Genomic DNA, 11,153 nt, shown 5'->3' with positions numbered 1-11,153 from the left:
CAGTATTTGGTTGGTTGGTTGGCTGGCTGGACAGTATTTGGTTGGTTGGTTGGCTGGACAGTATTTGGTTGGTTGGTTGGCTAGCTGGAGAGTATTTGGTTGGTTGGTTGGCTGGACAGTATTTGGTTGGCTGGTTGGTTGGTTGGTTGGTTGGTTGGTTGGTTGTCTGGCTGGACAGTATTTGGTTGGTTGGCTGGCTGGACAGTATTTGATTGGTTGGCTGGCTGGACAGTATTTGGTTGGTTGATTGGCTAGCTGGAGAGTATTTGGTTGGTTGGTTGGCTGGCTGGACAGTATTTGATTGGCTGGTTGGTTGGTTGGTTGGTTGGTTGGTTGGCTGGACAGTATTTGGTTGGTTGGCTGGCTGGACAGTATTTGGTTGGTTGATTGGCTAGCCGGAGAGTATTTGGTTGGCTGGTTGGACAGTATTCAATTGGTTGGTTTTGCTTGTTTCTGCTCAACTAGCTCCCCACTAAGGTCGGTGCTTTGGGGGCCCAAGGGCAGAGCCCTCAGGCTTGGCCTCTAAAGGTGACCCCGGGGAGTCATACTCACTCTCTGGGCTCCGTTCCTCACCTTTCATTGGAGGAACTACAGCCAGGATACTCCTTAGAAGCAAGAATAGAAAGACTTGGTCTCACGTACTTTGGACATGTCAGGAGAGACCAGTCCCTGGAGAAGACATCATGCTTGGTAGAGTGGAGGGGCAGTGAAGGAGAGGAAGGCCCTTGGCAAGACGGAGTGGCACAGGGGCTGCACTGATGGGCTCGGGCATAACAGAGACTGCGACCAGGAAGGCGCAGGACCGGGTTGTGTTTCCCTCCGTTGTGTATAGGCATCCTCACTCTGAGCCAGAGCCTGCTGGACCGCTGGGCAACAACCTGGATGGTCCAGATTGTGTGGGGACCACCCCTGGTGGTGGCTGCCTGAAGCAGACTATGAGACGGGCCAAGGAAAGCAGGCCACTGTTGGTTGGTGCCATCTGTAGGGGGAGGGGTCAGGATTTGGATGTTTGCCAACCATGGGTCACTCCCCACCTCCTGCCTTCACTCTGACCTTGAGCTCTTGCCACATCCTCATCGGTGACACCTGCCTGTCCCTCTGAAGCACTGCCCCATGGGAGGTAGACCAGTCAGTGCTGCCCCCCGGCCCTCCCTCTGTCCAGGCTGACAGTATCAGCCTGCACATTTGACAACTGAATGAATGAACCCACAGCAGAGGGTGAGACTCATGGGCATGGAGTTCGGTTCCCACAGGGTACCCCATGGCCCTGCCAGACTTGGCGTGGGGCAGCCTTCTAGCCTCCTTAGACACTGGGTAGGTCCCTGACACCTGCAGCCCCGCGTGGCTCCGTGGGAGGAGCTTGCACCCAGAGCCGGGATGGCAGTGGAAATGTGAGGGAGGGTAGTGGAGGGACCCACCTCCCTGTCCAGCCCTGCCTGGCCCTGCTGCCCCAATGTGTCTGGCCACCCTGGGGCCCTGTGGTCCTTTGGCCAGCCCTCACCCACTCTGTCACCTCTGGTGTGCTGTGCAAACAGTTCTCGATGGAATGCTGAGACGAAAATAATTAGAATGTTGTCTCCATTATCCAATTTCTGATTAATCAAACTCCCTTTGTCCTCGGCCCAAATCTATTCATTTCCCTGAAATGCTGGGGCAGTGCCAAGCTTCGATTTCCTGTGATCACTCTGCGCCTGCCGGTGCATATCCCCAGCCGGCCTGGCCCCAAGCGGGGTGGGCACAGGCGCACTGCCCCCCACACCACCAAGTCCCTGGGCCTTCCTGGCTCAGGGGGTCCCAAGGGCCACACCTGTGGCCTGCCGTGGCGCAGGAGAGGGCTGGGCCTGGGGCTGGTGTGACCAGCGAGGGTCCCCGGCAGAGGACTGAGCCGCCACAGGTCTTTGGAAATGTCTTGGAACACTGGGCTTGGGGTTGGGGAGGGGCTGGCAAGGACCAAGCTTATAAGGGGGCGGGGTGGAGGGGGCAGCCACAGGAGGGCAAGGGTTGGGGGTGTGATGCTGCAATTTGGTCTGTTGCCCAATGTCTGCCAATGAGCTCCCTGACCCAGGGCCACAGTGCCCAAGTCCCCAGAGTGCTCTGCCCATTCCCACAGGTTGTGGGACAGCTTGGATGGTGGCCATGCCCAGGGCTCATGAGGGACCAGACCAGGGCTACACTTCTGCAGAGCCCATACCTGGTCCCTGCCCAGCCTGTACACGGCCCTCAGTCAATACATCTTCCTGAAGACCCCACCTGGGCAGGGCTACACAATGTGTGGTGCTGGGGTGCCTGCTAGCCTGTTCTCTGGCCAGCCTCATTTTTCTCAGGGTGGGGCAGTGTCCAAGGCAGGAGGGCCTGCAGGGAGGAGCCCTGACCAGGGAGGGTTCAGTCTGGGGCAACCCAGATGGGCAGCATGGGTTCTGGGCTGCTGCACTCAGAGTTGGGGTAGGATCGACAGTGGCAGAGACCCTGAATGAGTCAGAGGCTGCCGGGTACCCCAAGGCCAGCTCCTCAGTGGCCTCCATGCTTGTCTCCTGCCTTCCCTTTAGTAGAAGGTCCCGGAGCCCAGAGAGCGTGGCCTTCCCGGAGGGCAGCCAGGCAATACCTCCCAGACTCACGCATGCCCCTGGTCAGGGACTCTCCAGAGGGCACATGGTGACCTGTGTGCAGACATCCCAAGAGACCCTTGCTGATGATCCCAATCCCAAGCCCACTGCCAATCAGACCCTTTCCAACTCATAGTGACCCTAGAGGGCAGAGAAGAACTGGTTCTGGGACAGCCGTCTTTACCAGACCAGACCACCTCACCGCCCTCCTGCCGAACCTGGTCTCGAACTGCTGGCCTTCTGGTTAGCAGCCCAGTGCGTAACCTAGTATGCCATCAGGGCTCACGGGCAAAGGCTGTGGTTGTTAGGCACGTTGAGGTGGTTCTGACTCACAGCGACAAGAGGAAGCGCTGCCCTTGCCCACCCCCTCCTCACAGTTGTCTTTATGTCTGCGCCTGTGGTCGCAGCCACGGTGCCCATCCATCTCCTGGAGGGCCTTCCTCCTTTGTGCTGCCCCTCTACTATACCAAGCATGATGTCCTTCTCCAGGGACTGGGCTCTCCTGACAGCATGTCCAAAGGCTAGCCTACGGTACCTAGTCATCCTTAAACTACTTCATTCAGAGTAGCGTGCATGAGACCCTGCGGGCCAAAGTGGAAACACTTTCATAAGATCACAAACAAACAACACTGCCATCCAATTGGTTCTGACTCATAGTGGCGACAGGGAAGAACTGGCCCTGTGGGTTTCTGAGACGAAGTCTTTCTACAAGAGTAGAAAGCCTCATTTTCTCCCCAAACCCAAACCCACTATCATCAAGTTGACTCTGACTCATAGTGACCCTATATAGGGTTTCCAAGACTGTCAATCTTTATAGGAACAGACAGCCTCCTCTCTCTCCAGCCAAGCAGCTGGTGGGTTTGAACGGCCAACCTTGCAGTTAGCAGCCCAACACTTTACCCACCACACCACCAGGGCCCCTTGGTACAGATGCCTAATCCACTCCCACTGAGTCAATTCTGAATCATAGGGACCCCACAGGGCAAAGTGGAACTGCCCCCTAGGGTTTCAGAGGCTATCAGTCTTGATGGGAGCAGCGTGCCTCATCCTTCTCCCACGAAGCAGCTGATGGGTTTGAACCTGCGACCTTGAGGCCAGCAGCCCACCAGCCTCCCTCATGGCCCCACTGTGAAAGACTAAGGATGACACACAAAGCCTGAGGCTGACAGTGACTCTCTGCCTGTTGGCCCCACCATTACCGCATCAGTAGTTAGTCTGGGCACTGGGGGTTCTGGGGGTCACTGAGGGCTAACCCCTGACTGCCAGATGAAGGGCTGGGGGTTTCAGGTCCCCGCAAAGGCACCCCAGATAAGCAGGCCTGGCTGTTTACTTCAGAATTAGGAGCCCGGGTGGCACAGGCATTACAAGCTGGGCTGCTAACCGCAAGGTCAGCAGTTCGTAAACCACCAGCCACCCAGAGGGAGAAAGACGAGGCTTTCTGCTCCAGTAAAGAGTTATAGTCTCAGAAAACCACAAGGGCAGTTCTGCCCTGCCCTTTCGGGTTGCTAGCGACTTGGTGGCTGCCCGTTTGGTTTTGGTTTTTCGGTTCCCTGAGGCCTAGGGGAAACTGGGTACCATACCGCACGATACAGCAAGCTGATACCTTTGGGGGGGGGGTCCCTGAGGAATGGGGGGTCGTACCAATGAATGAGCTTCCCGTGAGGGTGGGTTTTTGTATCGACTTCAGAAAACTGGCCGCTGGAAACTGCTGAGTAGCAGATCTCCTGTGGCACGTGTGAAGGTGGTGACCAGAGGGTCATAGCAGGGGAGAGAGGGCGCTTCCAGGACCCTGCAGAGATCCACCCCAGCCAGGCCTGCGACCCCCTTCCCCAGGACCAGGCGTGGCCAGGCCCGGGCACACAGACCTCCACCGAGAGGGAAGGGTCTGGACCGAGAGGCGGGATGCGGCCTCCAGGGTCCTTCCCTGGGGGTGAGGGGTCTTTAGAAGGTGCAAGAGGTCAGGACAACCACTAGTGATGCAGTGAGAGGGGGTGGGAGGCCAGGGAGTTGGCGCCACTGGCTGGGCAGAGAGGAGGCCCCTTCCCTGACTGCCTGTAAGCAGGAAGGCCGGCACTAGGGTGCCTGTAACTCGGGGTGGTTTTCTGGGCAGAGAGGAGGCCCCTTCCCTGGCTGCCTGTAAGCAGGAAGGCCGGCACTAGGGTGCCTGTAACTCGGCATGGTTTGGCCACACTGTGTTTGGGGGCTTGGGGGCAAGTTAGCCTGCAGCTTGAATAGGTGTGTAAGAAGGGCCGGTGGGGAGGCTGGGATAGGAGTGTCACGGGAGGCCCTGGGACTGGGGAGGTGGGCACAGGCAGAGGGTGTCCCCGGGCACACTGGACAGGGTCAGGCCAGGATTCCAGCGCATCATGGGCTCTGACAGGGCTGGCTCTAGGAAGGTGCCATCAGGCAGGGCAGGCACAGGGCACGCTCCAGGAACCCACGAGCGCTGGGCAAATACTTTGTGCTGTTGCTGCATCCGTCCATCCATCTGCTCTGTGCAGCTTTCAGGAGCACCTGTGTGGGGGGGGGCGGGGAGTGGAGTCACCCCGCCACACCACCTGTGCGGGGAGGCTCTGGTGGGGCGGAAGGAGCATCAGGAGCCGGTGGCCCCAGTCATCCAGTCCCACCTTGGTGGGGGTAGGCCCTCCCTGTTGCACCCTGCCTGGGCTCGTGACGCCTTGTCTAGACATGAGGCCGTGGGCCCCCTGATGTGGCGTGGACATGGGCCCCCTGGAGTGATGGGGCTGACCTCCCCAGAGCGAAGTCCACCCCACCCCCTTCCGTGCCCATTGTCACTGGCACCGCAACAAGCCGGCTTTTATCTCCTTGGGAAGATGTGGCTTTTAGTCCAAAAATAAGTCCCCGGTGCTATCGAAAGCCTCCCTCAGCCAGCCCTTCCTGGAGCCCACGCCGGCCCGGCAAGGCCTCGGGGCGAGCAGTCACCTCACACCCTCACACGGGCCGCTGCAAGCAGAGGGCCATCCACCCCGGCGGGGCTCCCGGTGTCCGCATCTGGGGGGCACGGGCACTAAGGGAACGTGCGTCAGGGGGCACAGGCTCTGGGTGGGACATGGACGCTGGGGGAAGGACATGGAGCAGGGATGTGGACGCTGTGGAGGGGACATGGAAGGGGGAGGAGGGGCCGGGCGGTGGACATACAGTGAGGGATGTAACTATGACTGGGTTGCCACACAGGGTGGGCACCGACATGACACCACTTCTCAGGCCAGAGGCCATCTCTGCCTTAGAAGTGACCAGCGCCCCCTCCCAGCCCAGGCCCACCTGCCTGCCTCCCATGGTGTCCCTCTGGCTTTCTCTGAAGGAGGCCAGCAGCCCAATTTCCTTCCAAGCCAAGGAGCGGGCAGGGGTCCTGTGAGGCGCTGACACCCTCTGTCACGTGCTGCAAGTGGCCCCTGGGCTCTGAGCCTGCCCTCCCCTGGCCTCCTGGGCCACGCCTGCATCAGGCGAGAGAGCAGCTGAGTGTGGGGGAAGGCCCCCCCATTGGAGAGGAGAGTCCGTCTAAGGACAGGCAGGCACTGGGCATCACTCTCTATCAGATGCTCAGCTGGGGGCCCTGAGCGCACACCTCTGGTCCTAGGCCTGAGCACCCACCCTTGTGGGGGCGTACTTGACATGCCAGGGCCTGTGTGCAGCGGGGAACCCAAAGGTGGATACAGCCCTGCGGTCAGGGGAGGCCAAGTCCTTGCCTGCTAACCCCCCGCGCCCCCACCCGCCAAGGAGGCCTGCTTCCTATGTAACAGAAGCACCCCTGAGCCCTGAACTGTCTCAGGCCAGCCATCTGGGAGCCCCCGTCGGTCAGGGGAGCAGTGAGAGGTGGGCAGGGAGACCAGTCATGGGTTAGAGTGGGTCCTGGCCGGCCCACCAGCTTGGGACACAGAGGGAGCAGGCCTGGCCAGGCTGCTGGGCTCACACTGGGCCAGTGGACACTCGGCCTCGGTCTCCGAAGTGGGGAGGACAATCAGCTGGGCCATGTTGGGGGCGCCTGATGCAGAGGCGGGAAGCAGTCAGCTCAAGGCTACAGGCAGGGGATCCTGACACTGAGGCAGGGGCTCACAGAGGCCAAGGGCGGGGCCACAGCAAAGGAGAAGGTGGGCACACCGTGATGTCGAGGGCTGAGGGCAGGACCCTTGCTGGGTTGGCACGCCAGCAGAAGTGCACAGCACCCTGATGCTCCCCAGCCTCTCGGACCCAGTTCACAGGGCCACAGGGAGCAGCTTTCACCCCTACCGACATCAGAGAGCTGCCAGAGGCATGGAAGGCAGGCTGGGTCCCCGGGCCTGGGGGCAGATAGGCCAGGGCATCCCCTCGGGCAGGCAGGGGCATGGCTGGGTGTGCCACTCGCAGGCCCAGTCCTGTAACCTCCATGGGACAGGGGAGCCTCCTGCCAGGTGGGCACGGCCAGGGGTCCCAGGGAGCAAGCAGCTCTCTGACTTGCGCTGCCCATCGCCAGCCCTTCCCCGTTGTCTGATCACTGAGTGGGTCTCTCCCTTCCTTGGGGTAGGTCTGCAGCCCCCTTCCCCCACCCCCTCCAGCCCCAGGGCTTAGGGCCCCTCCAGAATTGAGCCTTTCTCTCCAGACATAGGGACTTGGGCAGTCCTGTTGAAGAAACCCTGTCTTCTACTTCCCACCCAGGGGATCCTGCTCAGAGACACTTGGTGACCTTGGCTGTCTGCACCCTCCCCTCCTGTGAGGAGTGCCCAGCAGAGGTGCCACTATGGGGCACAGGAACCAAGGGTCACACGCTGGCCCCCTCAACACAGAAGCCCATGCCTATAGGCCAGAGGGAGAAGCAGCCTATCTCTACCAAGTCCCCACACAGGTCTCCACCAGCCAGGGCTGCCCCAGCACCTGGCCCCAGAGGGGCATTGTCCCCCACAACTTCCCCTCACTCTCTGGCTCCAGCCACACCCCCACCAGGGCCTCTGTCCTTCAGTTCCCGAAGTGGTCACCTCCTGCTCACCCAGCAACCCACCCCTCGCCCACACGACAGCCTTCCAGGATGGTTTCCTGTGGGTCTGGCCCCCAGCCCTCCTCTGAGTCAGTGCGTGACAGGGCCTGGTCTGCGTGTTCAGCTCCTACAGCCTTCACCACCACCAGCCCCACTCACCCCACGTCTGCACACAGCTCTGCTTGTGCGCACTACACACAGCTGCACACGTGCAATCACAGACACACTGGGCACACACACATGGCTGCACACGTACAACCACAGACATACTTCGTACACACATGCAGTTGTACCCACCTGTATACATACTATAGACACACTGTACGCACACACACCTGGCACATATGCAATCACACACACAATTGCACACGTACAGCCACACACACTGTATACACATGCACATGCATGCACACAGCTGTGCATGTATAGCCACAGCCACCCTCCACACACACAGCTGCACTTATGCAGTCACGTTGTGCAGACACGCTGTCCCCTTGCAGAAGTGCACACACAGCTGTACACATAGTCACACATGCTGTATACACATGCAAATGCATACACACAGCTGTACCTGTACAACCACAGACACACCCGTCTGCTGCAAAAGTATAAATGTGCATGTACAATCATATACTCTGTGCACACATAGAAACACACAGCTGTTCATGTGCAGCCATACACACTTATGTGGTGGACATGTGGAGATGCATAAACACAATTGCATCCACACAAATATGTGCAAATACATAGATCTACATGTGTGGAACAGCATGTACAAAGACCTGTAGAAACAAACACACTCATCTACATAGGTATGTATCAACCCCATGTGCATGTTCATGCAGAACATAGGAGGATCTGCCTGCACATGTGCCTGTACGTCTACATGCACCACCTACACAGACACACACATGTCCACAGACCGGTGTGTGCACAACCCTGTGATCTGACATGTACAAGGGCTGCGCTACAGCTGCAGACCCCATCACTGCACCGTCCCGGGCACCCCGCCCCTTGTGTGGTTTTCATGGGCCGAAGCTTCCTGGGCCCCCCTGCACAGCTTCCAGGTCAGCACCACCCACCTGCCCCCTGGGCTCTTCTTGTGGCCCAAAGCAGCATACAAAAGCAATGGCCAACGTGGCCACTTCTGTGTGGCTAGTTCAGTGCCGTCACACCACCCATCATGCTGGGCAGGTGTCGCCACCCCCCCTCTCCGCACTGTCCCCTGTCCTTAACAGACTCTCAGTGCACCCTAGCCATGGCATCCGCTCCCTGGTGACCCCTCTGCGTCTGCCTCTTCTGCTTGTCCACAGGGGTCTGAGGGGAGGGGTACGACACACATAAGGCATGACTCTCAGTCCTTCAGTCTCTGTCCTCCTGTCCTCTGTGCCTCCCCCTTCTGTGTCCAGCCCCCACCCCCACCAGCCTGCCACTTTTGCTTGGGGCCCACTGTCCCTCGTTGTCTCTGCATTTTATTGATACTATTGATAATAGTTCCAGTCGGGCCCCGCAGTGCCATCGTGGGCACCTGGGAGCCGGCTCTGGACCTGGGAGCAATGTGTCAGAGAGGGTAGCTGTTTGCAGAGTTGCCCCTAGGATGGGAGAACCCTTGGAGCCTGTGGGGCCCAGTGGCAGCCGCATGTTGTGGCTCTCAGTGAAGGGCACTCCCCAGGGCCCCTGGTTGCCTGCTGGGTGACGGCGCCTACCCCCATCCCACACCAAGAACAGGCTGGGTGACTGCCTACCGCCCGCGGGTCCCTTGAGCTGCTGTGGGTCCTATAGAGCAAGGCTCCTGCCTGGTGGGCCAGTGTGCCCCCCCCCCCCCCCCCCTGCCTGTCCCTGCTACCCCTGTTTGTCTGCAAGGCAGACTTGAGGACTAGGGCGCCCAGGTCCGGGCTGACTGCCAGTTATACCCACTGCTGCTGCCCAGCGTGGTGCAGAGCGGGCATGTGGCTGCCAACCTGTCTCCGGGCTTGGGCTGCGCTCCATGCTCCAGGAGGAGGACTGGGGGACATTGCCGGCAGGCCGTCACCCTTGGTTGCAGGCTGGCACGTGGGTAGCAGTCGGCACTCACACCATACCTCAGGGTGAACTCAGGGATGCTGGCCAGAGGGTGGCCTGAGGAAGCAGGGTCACTAGGGTCCTGGGGGCCACTGGGGGGGGGGTGCAGAATCTCAGGGAATGTGGAGAGGAGCCGCCTTGGAGGGGTGGCATGTGGTGGGTCTCCAAGATGGGTCTCCAAGGGGTACAGTCTCTGGGGGTGGAGTTTCTGGCATTGAGGGGTGGGACCTCTGAGAGGGCGGACTCTCTGGCAGTGAGGGGTGGGGGCTCTGAGAGGGTGCAGCCTCTGGCAGTGAGTGGTGGGGCCTTTGAGGGGGTGGAGCCTCTGACAGTGATGGGTGGGGCCTCTGAGAAGGCAGGGCCTCTGGCAGTGAGGGGTGGGGCCTCTGAGAGGGCGGAGCCTCTGGCAGTGAGGGGCAGGGCAGACTTCAGTCAGGATGGCTGCTGTCTCCTGGGTTGCAGCTGGCAGAGAGGCAGAGTCCTGTGAGATGCCAATTGTGCCTCCAGTGGGATAGGGAGCCCTGGACTGCAAGACATGCCACTGAGGAGCTGAGAGTGGGCACTGACCTTAGGTGACCATCTTTGTCTCTGGAGTGCCTGCTCACCCAGAGCCAGGCAGTTGGGGTCTGCAGGGACAACAGGGCCTGGGAAGGAAGGTGGGAGGGGTGGGTCCCCCAGGGACCACCAGTTGAGCCTGAGCTGCAGAGTCCCTGGGAAAAGCTGCTGTACCTGGGCAGCAAGTGGTCCCAGATGTGGGAGCAGCAGCTTCTTGACAGCTGGGCAAGGCCAGGAGCAACCATGCCAACCTGACCCCTGGGTTTGCATCAGCCCCAGCCCCAGCCCCAGCCGCCCCTCTGTCCAGACAATGCACCTGTGCAGGCCCTGACCCCCACACTTCGGCCCCAGCCACTCCCAGCGCCCCCAGCTCTGGGCTCTAGGCAATGCACAGAGTGTGGAAAGCCTCATGCCCCCGGCCCTGCAGATGCACTGAGGACGGGCACAGGCAGGCCCACTACCTCACTGGACACAGGCCACTGCACGCAGTTGTCTCCCTGCCTAGCTTGCCCTACAGCAGGGAGGGGTGAGGACAGAGGTCCTTCCTAAGGGCAGCCAGGCTTAAGAAAATGGGGTACAGCTGGTGTGGGGACATGGTAGCCCCCAGGGTTGCATTTCCCTCTCTGAGTACACCACCTGTTATAGGGGCTGTGCTGGCTGGAACCTTGGGCCTCTCACCCCCCTGCCCATCTGGCTTCCCACACACCGGCTGCCAGGGTGATCACGGCCACGCGCCCCACTGAGCGGTTCATCCTTCCCTGTGCCTTCTCACACCGTCTCCTTCCGCGTTTGGCAGGTGGCGGACCGGATGCACGGCTTCGTGCGGGAGCAGCCCCGGGTGGCCGGCGCCCCCAGTCTCGCCCAGCAGCACCCCTGCAGCACCCAGCAGCGGACCTGCGTGGACAGCCTCTGCCAGCGGCCCGGGGCGCTGGGCATGACCGCAGCCACGGGGCCCGCCATGCCCG

At 60.4% G+C, this 11,153-nt stretch overlaps 1 protein-coding gene across 1 annotated transcript in view; it reads right to left on the bottom strand.

Moving 5' to 3' along the window:
- RSPH14 (radial spoke head 14 homolog) overlaps positions 1-11,153 on the bottom strand; it is a 53,128-nt gene that overhangs the window by 14,386 nt on the left and 27,589 nt on the right. The gene's annotated exons all lie outside the window — the stretch shown is intronic.

The sequence above is a fragment of the Echinops telfairi genome, unplaced genomic scaffold, assembly GCF_000313985.2.
Source record: "Echinops telfairi isolate 266 unplaced genomic scaffold, ASM31398v2 ScPeMD7_29;HRSCAF=101, whole genome shotgun sequence".
In the NCBI taxonomy this organism is placed as follows: Eukaryota; Metazoa; Chordata; class Mammalia; order Afrosoricida; family Tenrecidae; genus Echinops; species Echinops telfairi.
The sequence above is the reverse complement of the archived record's forward strand: the minus strand, read 5'-3'. Positions and strand labels throughout refer to the sequence as shown.